At 39.5% G+C, this 17184-nt stretch overlaps 1 long non-coding RNA gene across 1 annotated transcript; it reads left to right on the forward strand.

The window, feature by feature from the left end:
- Window positions 1-234: 234 nt before the first annotated feature.
- LOC107969468 (uncharacterized) lies at window positions 235-15747 on the forward strand. The gene is made up of 6 exons (XR_001711297.3): window positions 235-319; window positions 1565-1624; window positions 7139-7186; window positions 9100-9294; window positions 14367-14475; window positions 15380-15747. It is a non-coding gene; the product is annotated as an uncharacterized LOC107969468 (long non-coding RNA).
- Window positions 15748-17184: the final 1437 nt, after the last annotated feature.

Raw genomic sequence — 17184 nt, forward strand, 5'->3', positions numbered from 1 at the left:
AAGACCAGCAATTGAAAGCGGGCAAATAGTGGTGGAATGGATGGACAAGGGAGAGCGAGAGTGGGGAGCTGTAGAGAAAGTTGAGGGGAAGGGAAGGTACCCCATATTGAAATAGGATTAATCTGATAGCATCTAGTAAACATCAACATGTTGGGAGCAGATCCACGCATGAAAAGTTTTGTTTTGTTTTGTTTTGTTTTTTAGATGGAGTCTTGCTCTGCTGCCCAGGCTGGAGTGCAATGGTGCAATCTCAGCTCAGTCGCCTCCCAGGCTCCAGTGATTTTCCTGCCTCACCCTTCTGAGTAGCTGGGATTACATGGTATGCCACCACAGCCAGCTAATTTTTGTATTTTCAGTAGAGACAGGGTTTCACCATGTTAGCCAGGCTGGTCTCGAACTCCTGGCCTCAGGTGATCTTCCTGCCTCGGCCTCCCAAAGTGTTGGGATTACAGGCATGAGCCACCGCGCCCAGCCCCACATGAAGGATTTTTTAAAAACACAAATATTTTGTAAAATTGCAAGTGGAGAAGGAAGGTAATTAGAGCAAGTATCTGGCAAGGGAAATTGGAGTAGGTAAACAGGAGAACCGCAACATCCGATTTGCACACTTCGTCTTGTAGTTTAAGGTCAACTCTTGTGTGCATTTGGTTCCATCATCTAAAGGGAAAAATGTAAATTAGTGTTATGTATATATTGTCATGTATTAGCTTTGAGATAAAAAAGCACTCATCTTTTTTTTTTCCTTTCTTTTGAGATGGAGTGTCACTCTGTTGCCCAGGCTGGAGTGCAGTGGTGCAATCTCAGCTCACTGCAACCTCCGCCTCCCAGGTTCAAGTGATTCTCCTGCCTCAGCCTCCGGAGTAGCTGGAATTACAGGTGTGTGCCTCCATCCCCAGCTAATTTTTGTATTTTTTAGTAGAGACGGGGTTTTGCCATGTTGGCCAGGCTGGTCTCAAACTCCTGACCTCAGGTGATCTGTCTGCCTCAGCCTCGCAAAGTGCTGGGATTACAGGCATGAGCCACTGTGCTCAGTCAAAAAAACCACTCTTATCTATTATTATGCCAAAAGCTCTACAGAGCCCTTAACTGGGTCAGAATCCTCTATTTTTGTTTCTATGAGTAATATTTGTTAACAATAAAATCATGTCACAGAATATCTTGTGTGGAAGTGAGCAGCTTCACTCTTGAATGGCAGATACCCCATCTAAATACCAAGAATCATGCTACTTATTCAAGGTTATAAACAGAGGAAGGTCATCAAGAGTGGAAGTGTCATATCCTGGAGGAAGAGGCAAGCTAGTTTCCTTGTCATTGTATTTGGACTCCTCAAAGTGAAACATGGTAAGGTTTATACAGGTTTTTGTTGATTTGCTTTTCATTGATTTTACTCTTTGTCTTCAACAAAGAAAAAGAAGCTGTAGGTTTATCCCTGTCTCTGCAGCTGCAATTGTGACTTCCCTAGAAAAAAAAAAAAAAAAAGCCAAAAGGACAGCTCTTTTCCGATTAGGAAGTAGAAAATTTGATAGCTTCTGAAAATAAATGCCTGTATTCCATTTTCTGGCAGGCCGCTGTGGTTCGTCTTCTGCCTGGGAACTGGATAAAAACATCAGTGAATACCCCAAAGGTCAGAATTTCAGAACTGCTGCCACAACTGTATTGTCACCAAGTAGTCACCATGCTCTCACTCACTCTCTTTTTTTAAGAGGCCTGGTCATGTCCGGGGGAATGCCAGGTACATTTTTCTTAATGTATGAGCACAAGTTACATATAACAACCTAACAACACAATACTGCCTCTTTAATGCTAATCTATTCCTTGCAATCTACTAGATACATGTAGAGTCATTGGTGTGTATCAAGAGAGCAAAATCAGATTCTGAAAATATCTGAAAGGATGCACTAGAGTGTACATAATAATGTATTTTAATCTGCCAGGCCTTAAAATTAATCATGAATTCCCACAGAGATTTTAATAATTTTGAGATGATGTTTTTTTTTTCTTCATAGAGTAATATTCTTGGACAGAGTTTTCTAAATGCTGCAAGGGTAAAAAAAAAAAAATTGGGGAGGGGGAAGCAGGGACAGTTTCTCATTTGCCATCTTAGAGGAGATGTGTTTACCAGGGGAACATGTTTTCTTTTGCTCCTAACTAAAAAGCAAGGTGGGTGTTTCAAAGAAAGGCTTTATCACTCCATAAAAGCTGACAAGTCTCGGGAAGTTTATTAGGGGTAATAATGTGCATTTGTTAAGCAGTGGGAATAGTCCTGAAGCAAAGAGGTCCATTCTAGCGAGGGGGTGGATACCTCAGCAGCAATACAGAACTTGGCCATCAGCAGTTTTCAGAGTGGCACAGGAGGAAAACCTTGGTGGTCAAACTGCAATAGGCTCTGGAAAGGGTGACCATATTATTTACTGTTTAAACTGGGACTTTTGAGAGGGAAAATAAAAGTAAATAATTACCCTGGGGTATATGCTTACTTTCAGTTCAAGGGCAGGTAGCAAAGGTCTGGATCTCAGGTTTCTGATTTAGCAGTGGCCCCTGCCTTTCAAAGAGGGGTGGTCATGTCTGTTTCCCTTACTGCCCTAAGATGCTAGGCCCATAAACTGTTTAGGCTCTTTGAACTTTATCCAACAAAGGTGTTATGTAAAATTATAAATACATAGCATTGTTTCATGAATAATAAACAACTGAAAATATTATGACCTAGATTGATGATTTTTCAGGGATATCCAGGGTACCAGGAAAAAAAAAATACGTTCCTAGAGGTATGTTGGACTTTCTACATCTTTTTAAGTCTCCATAAAATACCCTATTCAATGCTAAAAAAAATGTGTACACATGGACATACAGAGTAGACTGATAGAAAATGGAAGCTTAGCAGGGTGAGGAGGTGAGAGGTGGGTGGATGATGAGAAATGACTTAGTGGGTACAAGGTATGGTATTCAGGAAATGGGTACTCTAAAAGCCTTGACTTGACCACTACCCAATCTATGCCTGTAACAAAATGGCACTAGTAACCCACACATTTATACAAATAAAAAGATAAAATAAAGTACCCCATTACAGTGTCTGGCTACAAGGAGAAGGGAATTTTTCTTGTGATCCACCAAGTTTTAGGTAACTATCCCTGAAATGCAGCTGCCATCACATGTCTTCGTCCCTTTTCTACCCATCCATTAAAAACAAGTGTACTTAATTGTACACTTGAGTGTGTATTTAATTTCCTCCAGTCCCCATGTCCAGATTTTTCTAAGAGTTGAAGTAGAGCATATATGTTAGAAGTAGGCAGAAAAGATTATTTTACCTGAGTTACATTACCTTCAAATAATTTGCAGGCTGGTAGAATCAGGAATCTCACTAGTGTGTGTGCTCCTTTAAGAAACTATTTTATTGTTCTTTGGGTTGGCTAGTGGAATAAAATCGGAGATACTCATTTGGCCTAGCCTACACTTCCCTTCCAGATTTCCCATCTTCCACTATCCCATTGAATCAGTGATATTCATTGCCTTAAGAGATAGTTATTGAATGGAGTACAGGATACAAAAGATCAGAGAAAGTGAAAAAAAAAACACAAATCCCTGGCTTTGAGTTTCAAAGAAGGCCTCTGGAAATTCCCAGTAGAGGAAATGGCCTTGGGAGCAAATCTTTTCATCTTACTAGGAGCAGGCATTTTGGAATAAAAGGCTAAATCCCCAGCTCAGCAGCCATTAATGCCTTAACTAGGAGTGCTTCCCAAACTGGAAGGGGCACAGGAATCACCCGGGAGCACTGTTAATGCACAGCTTCCTATTGGGCCTGAGTGTCTGCATTTCTAATAAGCTTGAAAATACTGCAAGCTACTGGTCCCTGGTTTACATTTTAAATAACAAAGCCTAAAATAATAGTTTGGAAAGTGAACAAGTGAAAAACCTAATTAATCAGACTAGAAACAATACTGTTTGGGAAGAGTTGCTTTGAGAGCTTAGCTTGTCCCTATGAAGACAGCTAAGAGAAGTCCCTATAAAAGGGCCTTTTGGCTGCTATGGTGTGGGGCCTACAAAGAAGTGGCTATGACAGCAACCAGGCAGGGCCTCTTTGGGAAGTCCTCTGGGGCACAGTGCAACAACAGTGGACGCAAAGAAATGGCTGCCGGGAACTGTACAAATGTCCTGAGCTGGCATCTTTCCTATGCCTGAAGCCACCCAGAGAGGTGGGAGAACATCCCTAAATTTCTGTGCTTCCTGAGATGGGTGTGGAATGCTTCCTAGCGGGCTAGTGAAAGTGGCAGACGGAGCCCTGGAGTTGAGAAGTTGGGATGCAGAGTGACTAGGAGAATCTGAGCAGCAGGGGCCATGTGGATACCTGAGTTTTTCCAGGTAACAAAATCAGAGCAAAATGACCAAAGGCAAGACAAAGGAGTCACTTCTCATCAAGAGTCTCATCTCATTGCAAGGATGGAGGATGCCTATAGCCCTCCTGGAATGTTAATATCACTCCAGGGAGAAAAGGAGCATTGATAGGCCTATAAATGGACTGAGCTTGCCTGAAAGAGAATGAGACAGCCCTGAGGTGACTGAAAATAAGCCCTATGTTTATCTGAACTAAAGTGATTTCCTTTATTAGGTAAAACATGGGTTTAAAATGGGAATTAAGGTAATGCATATGTTAATCAGTTCAACTGAGCCATTCCATAATGTAGACATATTTTAAAACATCGTTGTACGTGATAAATATATACAATTTTTGTTTGTCAATGAAAAAATAAAAGATTAAAAATGGGGGTTACATGGACATTTAGAAAGGAATTTTAAAACTTCCATATTTTACATATCTGAGTATACGCTTATGAAATATCTGACCTACTCCATTGGAATTCCTATTATTTAGCATATTGCTCATTGTTTAGTAGGCACCTAGTAATTATCATTTCACTGAATAAATAAAATGAAAACAACTCAGTTTCTCAAAAACAAACAACAAACATAGCAAAACAAAACAAAAGCCTCAATAACAAGTACATGAAGTTCAAGTTTAATACTGTCCTAAAGATTTTTTAAAAAAACCTTTTAGAGGAGTGTTGATTAACCAGTGTCAAGCCTCACTAGAGACAGAAAAATAGTAAAGAAGCTTGACGCTTGGCACAAACTGAGTACATCTTAAAGATGCAGGTGCTAGTGTGGTGTGCTCAGCAAAGGAGGATGTGAGCCCAGAATTTCTGGAGATCTTTGAAAGTGGGCTAGATAAGATCTATGTAGTTCTGCTTAGAAACAGGAAAATGATGATAATTTCTTTGTTTCTTTTTCTCAAAAAATATAGTTTCAGTTCAGCAATATAGTTTTAAATCTAATCAGAGGTCAATTTCGTCTTCACTTTGGTAGTCCTGGTTATTAATACATTCATAGCAGATATTTTAGGACCAGAGCTGCAGTTCCCACTAACACATTATTTTAATTTTTGATCAATATTGTGTGTTTGATAAGAGACTTGGCATATAAAGCTAAAAATGCCACATGCCCTGTAGGGAGCCTTTTATTTCTAGTGACATATATTGGAGTTATTCTTCTTTGTTCATATGATTTACCCTCAAAAATCTATTGAATGTGCCCCCAGAGAAGCACAGATAGCTGTTTTAATAATCATATTGGTATTCGGGTGGAATGGAGTGGGTAGAACTTAAAGAACTTGCAGGGAATATTGTTCCTAGAATCTGTGGTTCCACCAGCCTGCGTATAATAGTTAAAGTGCAGTAACATAGCTAGAGTTTGCAGAATAAAGTTAGCAGTTGTACTCTTGTAAATATTGGTCTTTCACCTCCTTCCCAGGTTTGAGAGCCCTTTGCTCATACCAGAAGTGGCACAATATGCTGCTAGGTCAACAGATGGCAGGGTTACACTATCTCTGTCTCTTTCCCACCACAAGCAAAAGAAATTTACCCAAAGCATTTGGCTATCTAGTGTCCAGTGTTCGCTTTAATAGAGCTGATAGTCGAGTCTTCAAGTTCTGCTTTTGACCCTAGTGATTCTGTGCTATTGGAAAGTGCTGATGAACTGAGATAGCCCTTCAGCTTGGTTCTCACTGGTAGCATCTCTACAATGGAAAGCCTATGGAAGCAATGAAAGACTTGGTTCTTTGAATATAGCATAGAATATGGACTGGTAGAATAATAGCCCATTTTAATCTCTTGCTCATATAATATTTTTCTTGAAACGTCTGTATCACTCATGACTATCTGGGTCCCATATTGTACTTTCAGGCTATCTATATATGAAGTCTATTTTCATTCTTAACACAGTGACTATGAAGTGGAGATTATGCCCGTTGTACAGATGAGAAAAATCATGTCTAGAAAGGTGAAATAACTTGCTCAACATCCCAGGGATAGAAAAGAGCAAAGCAGAGATTTGAAATCAGGCACGCTGATCTCAAAATTTACACTTTTTATGCATAAGAGTTGCCCAGTGTAGGAGCTGCTATATATATTTGCAAGGCCACAGAAGGGTGGTGGAGTTCAGTTGTGGTTTAATGGACCTGATAACTAACTTTTGGATGTGTATAGCATTTACAGTTTTGCTCAGTTTACTTTTGAGACCTTCCAGTCTGGTGAGTGACAGTGAGACTCTCTCCACCAAAGTACAGAATATCTCAGGATGTGTGTATTACACACAAGAGTGGATAGAGTTAGAAAAGGGATTCTAGCCCCCAAATCTCCTTCTTACTCCACTACTTCCATTTGTAATGTTTGAAAGACAGTTCCCTTAAATTAACCTCTGTTAGCCTATGTCATTTTGAGGGAGCAATTAATTTTTCCAGGTTCTCCTCAGCATTTTTCAGCCACCTTCAATAACCAACCTCGTGATATTTTAACTGAACCACATCACTTGTGTTTCTAACATTGATATGGATTTTACACAGCTGTTTACACTAATATGTGCTAAAATGCCTAATTACTGCTGCAATCACAGGCTGGCTCGACAGTTTTGCCAGCTCTTAAATATATAGTCGTATCTTAATCAAACACAAACGTCAATAAGCATCCTAAACTCCTGCAATTTGTAAACTGGATTAAGGGCAATAAATGCAACCCTTCAAACAAGAATACAGAGTTTTGCATATTTCATGCTAATATGCTCATCTGTTTGTTTTGCTGTTGTTTCCCAGATTTTCAAAAATGCTTGTTGATAAAATGAAGTCAGAATGTGAGATGAGGTGAGTGTTTATTAGCATTGAGTAAAAGGCTTCAGAAGGCCTAAAGAAGGCTGTACTATAATAGTATTTTTTAAAAATGTGTGACATTTATATTTATATTAAATTGTTGGCTGATGATTCTTTAGCCAACTGGGTAAACTATTTTTTTGTGTGTGTGTGACAGAGTCTTGCTCTGATGCCAGGCTAGAGTGCAGTGGTATGATCTTGGCTCACTGCAACCTCTCCCTCCCCGGTTCAAGCGATTCTCCTGCCTCAGCCTCCCGAATAACTGAGACTCCAGGCACCTGCTACCACGCCCAGCTAATTTTTTGTATTTTTAGTAGAGACAGGGTTTCACCATGTTGGCCAGAATGGTCTCGATCTCTTGACCTCGTGATCTGATCTCTTGACCTCGTGGTCCACCTGCCTTGGCCTCCCAAAGTGCTGGGATTAGAGGTGTGAGCCACCGTGCCCAGCTGTAAGCTGTTATTACTTATATATTTTTTAGCAGGAATGAAAACACCTACTAGGTATTAGGAACTATGATAAGAGCTGGTAATTGCTTTAGAATGTCATAAATAGGCTACTGTGTGTATAAGTTACTCTGGGAGCCTGGAGAAGGAAACGTTTCTTTACCACTGAGAGCTCAGGGTAGACTTCATAAAAGAGACATGTTCTTATTGGAAAAATGGAGGATTTTCCAGGAGGACAAGCACAAGAGATACAGACAGGAAACAGAAAAAGAGCAGTCATCGTCACCAATGAAATGGAAGAGAGCAGGCAAGTTCTGGAAACTGCAGTACCTCTGTACGAGGATAGAGGGCTGCTTGGAGAAACCTAGGAGACGTAATGTTAGGAACATCATCGTAAGCCCTGTAGATGATGATGGAATGCCTTATGATAGTAAGAGTGTGTTAGCTATAAAATAACAAGGAAAGAGAATTATAGAGCTGCCATTTGACTCATAGGAATTTTGTCTGTGGTTACGTGACCCATCTCCCAAAAAAATGTGTGCCCCCAACATCTAAGGAGCTTATACCGGAGAAGCCAATGATAGTCCATGAATATTAGTAGGAAATCATTAGGTTTGTCTCTCTTTTCATTGGCTGACTTATTGATTGAGTTATGTATTCATTCCAGCATTGATTCAGTAAATGTCTACTTAGCCCTTACAATTTTTTAATATTTGTCCCAGTCACTGAGGAAATGAGAGTGATGTTCTCTCCTGTCTGAGAATAAGAGGTTATAGGATTAATAGTATCAGGGGACTTGGCAAAGAATAAAAATGATTATATCACCCTCATTTATTTTATCAATAAGAACCTGCCACTTTCTTGACTTTATAGATTCTTTAATTTTACTTGTACTCACCACATTTAAGAGAATATTTATTTTTTCCAATGAACTCCCATCTATCTGGAATTAAAACACATGTAAGACTAAAATAACTGGAATTTTAAAAAGTGCATCGTTGTTTTATAGGGGAAATGGTAAGAAATTAAGAATCTAGGCAACACTGACTGTAGTGTATCCTGAATAAACTGCATATTTAATTTAATTTCTTATAACCTCATCATTTAAATGTTGCACAATAAAAACAGGTTTAGAATGGAGACCACTACGATATATCAAGTATACTTCAAAATCAACAAAGACAGGCTGAATTATGACTAATATAACTTTTGGACACACTCTCTCTCTCTCTCTCTCCCCCTCTCTCTCTCTCTCTCTCTCCTGTTTCATAGCTTCCATAAGGGAAGAGATTACGTTAGTCTGGTTCACAGCTATATCCTTAGTGTCCTGTATGCAGTGTACTTGGTAAAAATAAGCTGTGGAATGCATGATTGTTTATGATAATCACCAGTTGTAGGTTAAACTATTCTTCCCAATGTTCCACTTTCTCTATCCACACCATTTGCAATATGCTTTTGTAGCCCTTCCACCTGAGTCATGTTGGTCTTGGCTGTGTGATTTGCTTTGGCCGATGATAAGTTGATGGAAGTGATAGTAAGACAATGCTGAGCCTCATCCTCGGAAGTATCTCTGCCTTCACCTGGCTTTGTGCACCACTGCCCCGGCTTTGAGAAGAACATGACCCCAGTAAATTGTTAGTCCAGGAAGAATGAGAGGTGAGTGGAGCAAAACAGCCCAACTGACCTGAGGACATTTGAACATAGCATATATTCTAATTGCTGTATATCAGTAAGTTTTGAGGAGGTTGTTACACATCCATATTTTGTCTATAGCTGGCAGTCTCCCAGCTAAGCAAAATATCCCATTGTAAAAAAATCTAATTATATAGAAACATTCCAAGATCCTCCCTTTTTGTTTTTCCCTTTGACCATTTATTAACACAACTTAATAAGATGGTAATTTTTTACATTTAGCCAAAATAGTAGCAGAATGTGTGACTTACTGATTTTTTATAATGATCAAAATTTTTCACATTTTTAAATTTGGGTATGTTGCTTATTGGCATCAAATTGGGAATAAGGAGACATTGATTTTGGTTCCCCTGGTTCTTATATACTGTGTGATTCTATAAAAGGCACTTAAGCTTTCTGGGCTTTGGTTTCATTATCTGTTAAACATATGGCTCCTACCTCCATAACTGAAATATTGTGTGTATAAATATTAAATAATGTATGAAAAAAGTGCTTTTCAATGTTTAATAAACTATAAGTGTGTTAGATTATTACTTATTTATTAAAGTTGAAATACTAAAATATGGTGCCAATTTTATCATAATAATTTGCTATGTGATGATAATCGGAAGAACATCTAACTTCTGAAAACTCTGTGCCTAAAGATGGATCACGTAGTGTTTCAGCTGTTTTTGTTTTGTCATTATCACCAAATTACTAATATTTCTTTAATCTAGTATGGCTTTATATAAACCAGGTAATTAGAATTTGTCACCTTAAGTTATATTTTAAATATTGATATGGTTTGGGTGTTTTGCCCCCTCCAAATCTCATGTTGAAATACGACCTACAATGTTGGAGGTGTTTGGGCCATGGGGGTGGATACTTCGTGAATGGCTTGGTGCTGTCCTCATGATAATGAGTAAATTCTCGCTATACAATTTCACACAAGAGCTGGTTGTTTAAAAGAGCCTGGCACCTCCCCTCTTTCTCGCTCCTCCTCTCACCATGTAATTTGTCTATTCCTCCTTCACCTTCTGCCATGACTGGAAACTCCCTGAGGCCCTCAGCAGAAACAGATGCTGGCTCTGCACTTGCTGTATAGCTTGCAGAACTGTGAGCTAATTAAATCTCTTTATAAACTATCCAGTCTTAGGTATTTCTTTATAGAAATACAAGAACAGACTAATACAGAAAATTGGTACTGAGGAGTGGGGGCCTTCCTATAAAGATACCTGAGAATGTGGAAGCAGCTTTGAAATGGGGTGATTCACAGAGGTTGGAAGAGTTTGGAGGGCTCAGAAGAAGAGAGGCAAGTAAGGGAAAGTCTGGAACTTCTTAGAGACTGGTTAAATAATTGTGACCAAAATGCTGATAAAGATATGGACAGTGAAAGCTACAGTGATGATTCCTCAGATGGAAATGAGGAATTTATTGGGAACTGGAGCAAAGGTCATTTGTGTTATGCCTTAGCAAAGAGCTTGGCTACATTTTGCTCACATCCTGGAGATATGTGGAAGTTTGAACTTAAGAGCAATGACCTGGGACATCTGGTGGAAGAAATTTCTAAGTAGCAAAGCATTCAAGTGTGGCTTGGCTGCTTCTAACAGCCTAAGATAAGATACAGGAGCAAAGGAATGACTTAAAGTTGGAACTTATATTTAAAAGGGAAGCAGAGCTTAAACATTTGGAAAATTTGATGCTGAGATGTGGTAAAAAAGGAGCAAGTATTTTCAGGGGGAAATGAAAGCAGCCTGTGGAGCTAAAGAGATTTGCATGACTAAAATGGAGCCAAGTGCTGATATCCAAGACAATGGGGAAAAAGGCCTCAAAGGCATTTCAAAGATCTTTGAGGCAACTCCTCCTATCATAGGCTTAGAGGTCTAGGAGGAAAGAATAGTTTTCAGGGGCAAGGCCCAGGGGCCCACTATCCTGTGCAGCCTCAGGATGCTACTTCCAGAATCCTGGCAGCTCTGGCTTCAGCCTTAACTAAAAGGCAATGGATACAGCTTGGGTTACTGCTCCAGAGGGTTCAAGCCTTAAGCTATGGCAACTTTCATGTAGTGTTAAGCCTGCAAGCACACAGAACGTAAGAGTGAAGGAGGCTTGACAGCTTCCCTCTAGATTTTGGAGGATATATGTAAAAGCGTGGGTGCCTAGGCAGAAGCCTGCTACAGGGGCAGAGCCCCTCCAAGAATCTGAACTAGGGTAGTGCTGAGGAAAAATGTGGGGTTGGAGCCCCCACACAGAGTCACCATGAGGACACTGCTTACTGGAGCTATGAGAATGAAGCTGCCACCCTCTAGACCCAAGAGTGGTAAAGCCACCAGCAGCTTGCAACCTCAGTGTGAAAAAGTCACAGGGCAGAACTGCCCAAGGCCTTGGGAGCCCACCCAGCACAGCAGTGTGCCCAGGATGTGGGACATGGAGTCAAAGGAGATTATTTTGGAGCTTTAAGCTTTAATGACTGCCCTGCTGGGTTTCAGACTTTTGTGGGACCTACAGCCCCTTTCTTTTGGTTAATTTTTCTCTTTTGGAATAGTAATGTTTACCCAACGCCTGTACCACCACTATATCTTGGGAGTAAATTACTTATTTTTGTTCTTACAGTCTTATAGGTGGAAGGAACATGCCTTAAGTCTCAATTGAGACTTTGGACTTTTGATTGAGTTGATGTTGGAATGATCAAAGACTTTGGAGGACTATTGGGATGGGATGATTGTATCTTGCAATGTGAGAAGAACATAAGATTTGAGGGGCCAGAGGTGGAATGATATGGTTCGGATGTTTTATCCCCTCCAAATCTCTTGTTGAAATGTGACCTAAATGTTGGAAGTGGGCCTAGTGGGAGGTGTTTGGGTCATGGGAGCAAATCTCTCAGGAATGGCTTGGTGCACTCCTTGTGGTAATGGGTGAGTTTTCACTGATTTCATGTGAGATCTGGTTGTTTGAAAGAGTGTGGCATCTCGGCCAGGCATGGTGGCTCATGCCTTTAACCCCAGCACTTTGGGAGGCCAAGGTTAGTGGATTACTTGAGAGTCAGGAGCTCAAGACCAGCCCCTGGTGAAACCTCTTCTCTACTAAAAATAGAAAACTTAGCTGGGTGTGGTGGTGTGTGCCTGTAGTCCTGGCTACTTGGGAGGCTGAGGTGGGAGAATCACCTGAACCCAGGAGGCAGAGGTTGTAATGAGCTTAGATCATGCCATTGCACTCCAACCTGGGCAACAGAGCAAGACTTAATCTCAAAAAAAAAAAAAAAAAGGAGTGTGGCATCTCCTCCCCGTGTCTTGCTCCCACTCTCACCATGTGATGCACCTGCTCCCCCTTCATCTTCTGCCATGGTTGGGAGCTTCCTGAGGCTCTCGCCAGAAGTAGATCCCAGCTTTTTTCTTCCTGTACAGCCTGTAGAACTATGAGCCAATTAAAACCTCTTTTCTTTATAAACTATCAGTTGCAAGTATTCCTTTGCTGTGACACAAGAACAAACTAATAGAAATGTTATTTATAGTAAAGGTGACAAAGAGTAAGAAAGAATCATGGATTTTGGAGCTAAAGAGATTTGAATTTATACTCTGGGGTAACTATCAACTAACTGTGTTGCCTTGGGAGTGTTAAATAACCTTTCTGAGCCTCAGATTTCTCCTGTTTAAAAGAAGGATAGTGGCAAATGATTTGCAATGTTGCAGTGAGGACTGAAGATGATGTTTGTAAAATGCCAAGTGTATATTGTTTAGCACAAGGTGGGTAGTCAATAAATGCTAGATAGTATTAAAATTACATCATGAAAATATTTCTATTCTATCCTCTATACTTCTTTGGCTTCAGAAACAGAATATACATGATTCCTTGCCATCATTCTCTCATCATTGATTTTTAGGTTGTGATATGATCTAAAATTTCACTAAGGTTATTCAGGTGCATACAAAAGCCAGCTTGATCTTTTAAAATTCTCTTTTCTGATTTTTATTGTCTTCTCTTCTGTGGCCATGTTGTTATCTATTGTTCCTTTCTACACATATACTCTGTCCTCTTACATTGTATCTGGTTATTTCTATTCAGTTCAAGGGCAAAACTACCAAGGAAACCAAACTTGTTTGAACTGTATGTGATGAGTGGATCAGGAAAAAATTACAGAAGCTTTACTATATGGAATTTTTTATTTAGAGTTTAACTGCTTAGAAGCTTTTAAAATTCTAATTTCAGAAGCTGAGGTTATAAGATAAAGTATTTTTTTAGAAAACTTAGATTTTAAAATAATAGAGAAATTTAAGAAAGGTGATGATACAAGGCAGACTTGATAGAAGAGGCTGCTAGTTTTCTTTTGAAGTTACATTAATTCAATAATATGTTAAAGATTCAAATATGGTTTGTCAAAATTAGTAACAGTCCCAAACAGTCCCAAAGTGGATTCTGCAAGCAAGATACATGATGAGTTCATAGCTTTTCTACAACTCCAAGTCTCTTTAGAAGGCAAATGATAATATCTTTCTGAGTTTGGCTGCAATTTTGGTCCTTGAAAAGTAGTATGGCTAAGTCACAACATTTAGTCTTATAATTGGCAACTTCTAACCCTCCAGCAGTTGGAGCACGAGCTGCCCAATTCACCTTGTGCCTTTTTTTCTTTAGCTGCAAATGTTCAAGAGGTACATGTCATGATGCATATGGGTTTCTATTCTAGAGTGAAGATTCAATGAAATATCTTGGTCAGATTATCCTAAAGCAGAGCCCAAATCCAGGACTTGGATCGAGTTACCTTCTTGTTAGAGCAGGGAAACCATCTTGACAGAGCAGGGAAAAGGAGACAAGGAAGTAGGAGGGACAACACTTTTGGAATATCAGTTGGATTTTGCTGTGGGCAACTAGGTCTTAATTCTACTGAGGACCCTCTAAATGTATAGAATGTGAACCTCGGAATTGTCTTTCCAGAGCATGCGAAGTCCAGACATTTACCTGCTAATGCCTTTGTCTCATTAGTTGAGAGTTTCCACCACACCAGGAGTATTGTCTCCCATCCCACTCCCATGCTTTCTGACTGTGACTGTGTTGTGTGACTTTAGAGAAAGTCCTGAGGCAGAGAAGCGGAGAGAAGTTGCTGCTTGAGCTTGAGAAAGAATTGTGGCAGAGTACATGCATGGAAGTGCTACCATAGCTGCTCTGAAATCAGAGGTAGGCCAAGTGGATGGGGTGCAGGGCCCAAAAAAATTTCTGCTTTGAGATAATGTTTATGCAAAGTGCTTTGTGGTTCATTAAGTTCTAACACATGTTATTTGTTATTAATAGTGAAAAATTCAAATGTTCTTGTTTATAATAAAACATAAAAGTTTATCAAATAGCATGGCTCATCCTAATTAGTAATATTGGTGATACTATGGTATAGGGTTAAACCTATTTGTTTGTAAAAGGCCAGAGATTGGGTAGAGTATTCATATGTCCATTTGTTACTTCTCTGCCCTGCTTTTTACTTCCCTAGAACTGCTATCTGTCTACCCCTGCAGATAACACACACAGACACACACACACACACACACTCTCCAGTGATCTATCCACTCCCTCATTGCTCTCAGACATTATTATTCCAATGAGCATGTGACAAACCCATATGGGTGCAGATAAAACGAATTGGGAATACTCAGTTCTTCCTTCCATACCCCCTATAGGTTGGGAGACAGGAGGTTATGACTTGAGAGGTTAATCAAACACATGCTTTGCAAAACTGCCCTCAAGACAATGACCAGAGTTGGAAGATTCCCAACATAATGAAAAGATAAATGTTTGAGATGAGGGATGTTCCAATTATCCTGATTTGATCTTTACACGTTGTATGCATATACCAAAATATCACATATACCCCCAAAACATATACAACTATTATGTATCAATAAAGATCAACAGAATGGCCAGAAACCCAGACACTTGCTACTAACCAGTAAACATGTCCAGGCCATAATTAAGCTCTATTTCCATAGTCCATAGCCTAGGCTTATCAGACTTAAACTTGTATGTTTATATAATCATCAAGGAATATCTAATAAGTGCTCATAGTGCTTGGCCCTGGTTCTCTCATTTCAAGGAAAGTGGATTTATAAGAAGACCCCATCTGGCAAGGCTCATAAAGGAGAGCAACTCTTATGGAATACATCCAAGATATATACGTCTTTGAAGAAAGACATCACTCAACTGTGAAAGATCACCATGACCCCTGCTTTAATTTCATCAAAAAACTTAGTCCATCAGCTCAGTTACCCTTTAGCCTTGCATGGGAATTGACTCAGAGCTTCTGTGAGATCAGGGTGAATATGAATTGTTTAGCTTCAGATGATCATTCCTAAAGTGAAAACTCCTGGAACTTATTGGCAAAAAAGAGAACTCTTTGCTATTTCTAATATAAATGTGTTATTAGAATTGGTCTACTGTTCTAATAAATAACAGTAATGGAAATGGGTTGAAATAATGAAAGGTTATTTTTCACCCCTGTTAATTTCTTGAATCTGGGGGATTAGTAGGTTGCTCCACTATGCAGTCATCCAAGGACCCAGGCAATTTTCATTATGAGACTCAGTTTTATTCAGGTTCTCAGATCTTCTTGCTCTACCTTATGGTCAGGAAAAGAAATGAGGTTCTCAGGTGGGCCTGGAAGGAGTGTATGTCACTTCTACTCATCTTTTTGGTGAGAACTTAGTCATATTGCTACACCTAACTGGAAGAGAGACTGGAAATTCTAGCCTAATTGAAAGGGAAGTAAAGAACTCAATTATGGGCAAAACCTTACGTCTCTGCCAAATAAGTAATAGAAATGTGGGACCTAATTGAACAAAGTCATGACAATAGGAGACTTTGTTTTCTTTGTGGATCAGTTACACATTTAATATTTTCATATCCCAAGAGAGGTGAGGCTTTATGTTTCATCTATTATGTAAGATGCTCTATTCTGGACAAATGTAGACAATTTCTTCCTGAGGAATGGCATCTCACATTTCTGGCGTTTTACTGTTGCTTCTGATTCTGCTTTGATATTGTAGATGGAATAGAGAGTGAAGACAACTATTTTCATATAACTATGGTTCATGATTGGCCTTTGGATAATCAGCCATTAGCTGGAATAGTCACCACTGATGCACTTTAATTTTATAATAGGCATCCAGCAGTTTGGTGATGAATGTCTAAGCCAGAGTGGAGGGATGAGAGAGGAAGGGTGCTCATATATTAGAATTATCTGGAAACATTTTCAATTATTCATGCTGGTCTCAAAATAAATCAGCATCTGGTGTAGGGTTCTGAGAGAAGGGAAGTAAGACGTAGATTTTGCAGAAGTCACCTTGTACCTGGCCATCCCTTCACCCAACTGAAAATCATCACTCTAGACTCTAAGTTCCTCTATTTGTTGTTGCCCCTCTTTGTCCTAGTGGCACATTTATGCTATTTTTTCCTTTATGAAGAGCAATTTTCCTAGCGAGTAATCACTTAAGTGAGTTCAGTGTATTGTCTGCTAGAGTTGCCAAAACAAAACGTCAAACTGGGTGATTTAAACAACAGTAACTTATTTCTTGCCATTTTGTAGGCTGGAATTCTAAGATCAAGGTGTTGGCAGGGTTGGTCTCTAGTGAGGACTCTTTTCCTTGGCTTGCAGACGGCCACCTTTTCATCATGTTATCATATGGCGTTTTCTCTGTGTACACATCCCTGGGGTCTCTTCCTCTTTTTATAAAGACGTTAGTCATATGGAGTTAGAATCCTACCCTTATGACATCATTTAATCTTAATTACTTGTCTACAGGTCACATCTTCAAATACTATCACATTAAGAATTAGTACTTTAATATATGAAGGGAGGGAGGCAAAATTCAGTCTGTAACATTGAAAATGTAAAAATGTCTC

Source organism: Pan troglodytes, chromosome 17, assembly GCF_028858775.2.
Source record: "Pan troglodytes isolate AG18354 chromosome 17, NHGRI_mPanTro3-v2.0_pri, whole genome shotgun sequence".
Classification (NCBI taxonomy): Eukaryota; Metazoa; Chordata; class Mammalia; order Primates; family Hominidae; genus Pan; species Pan troglodytes.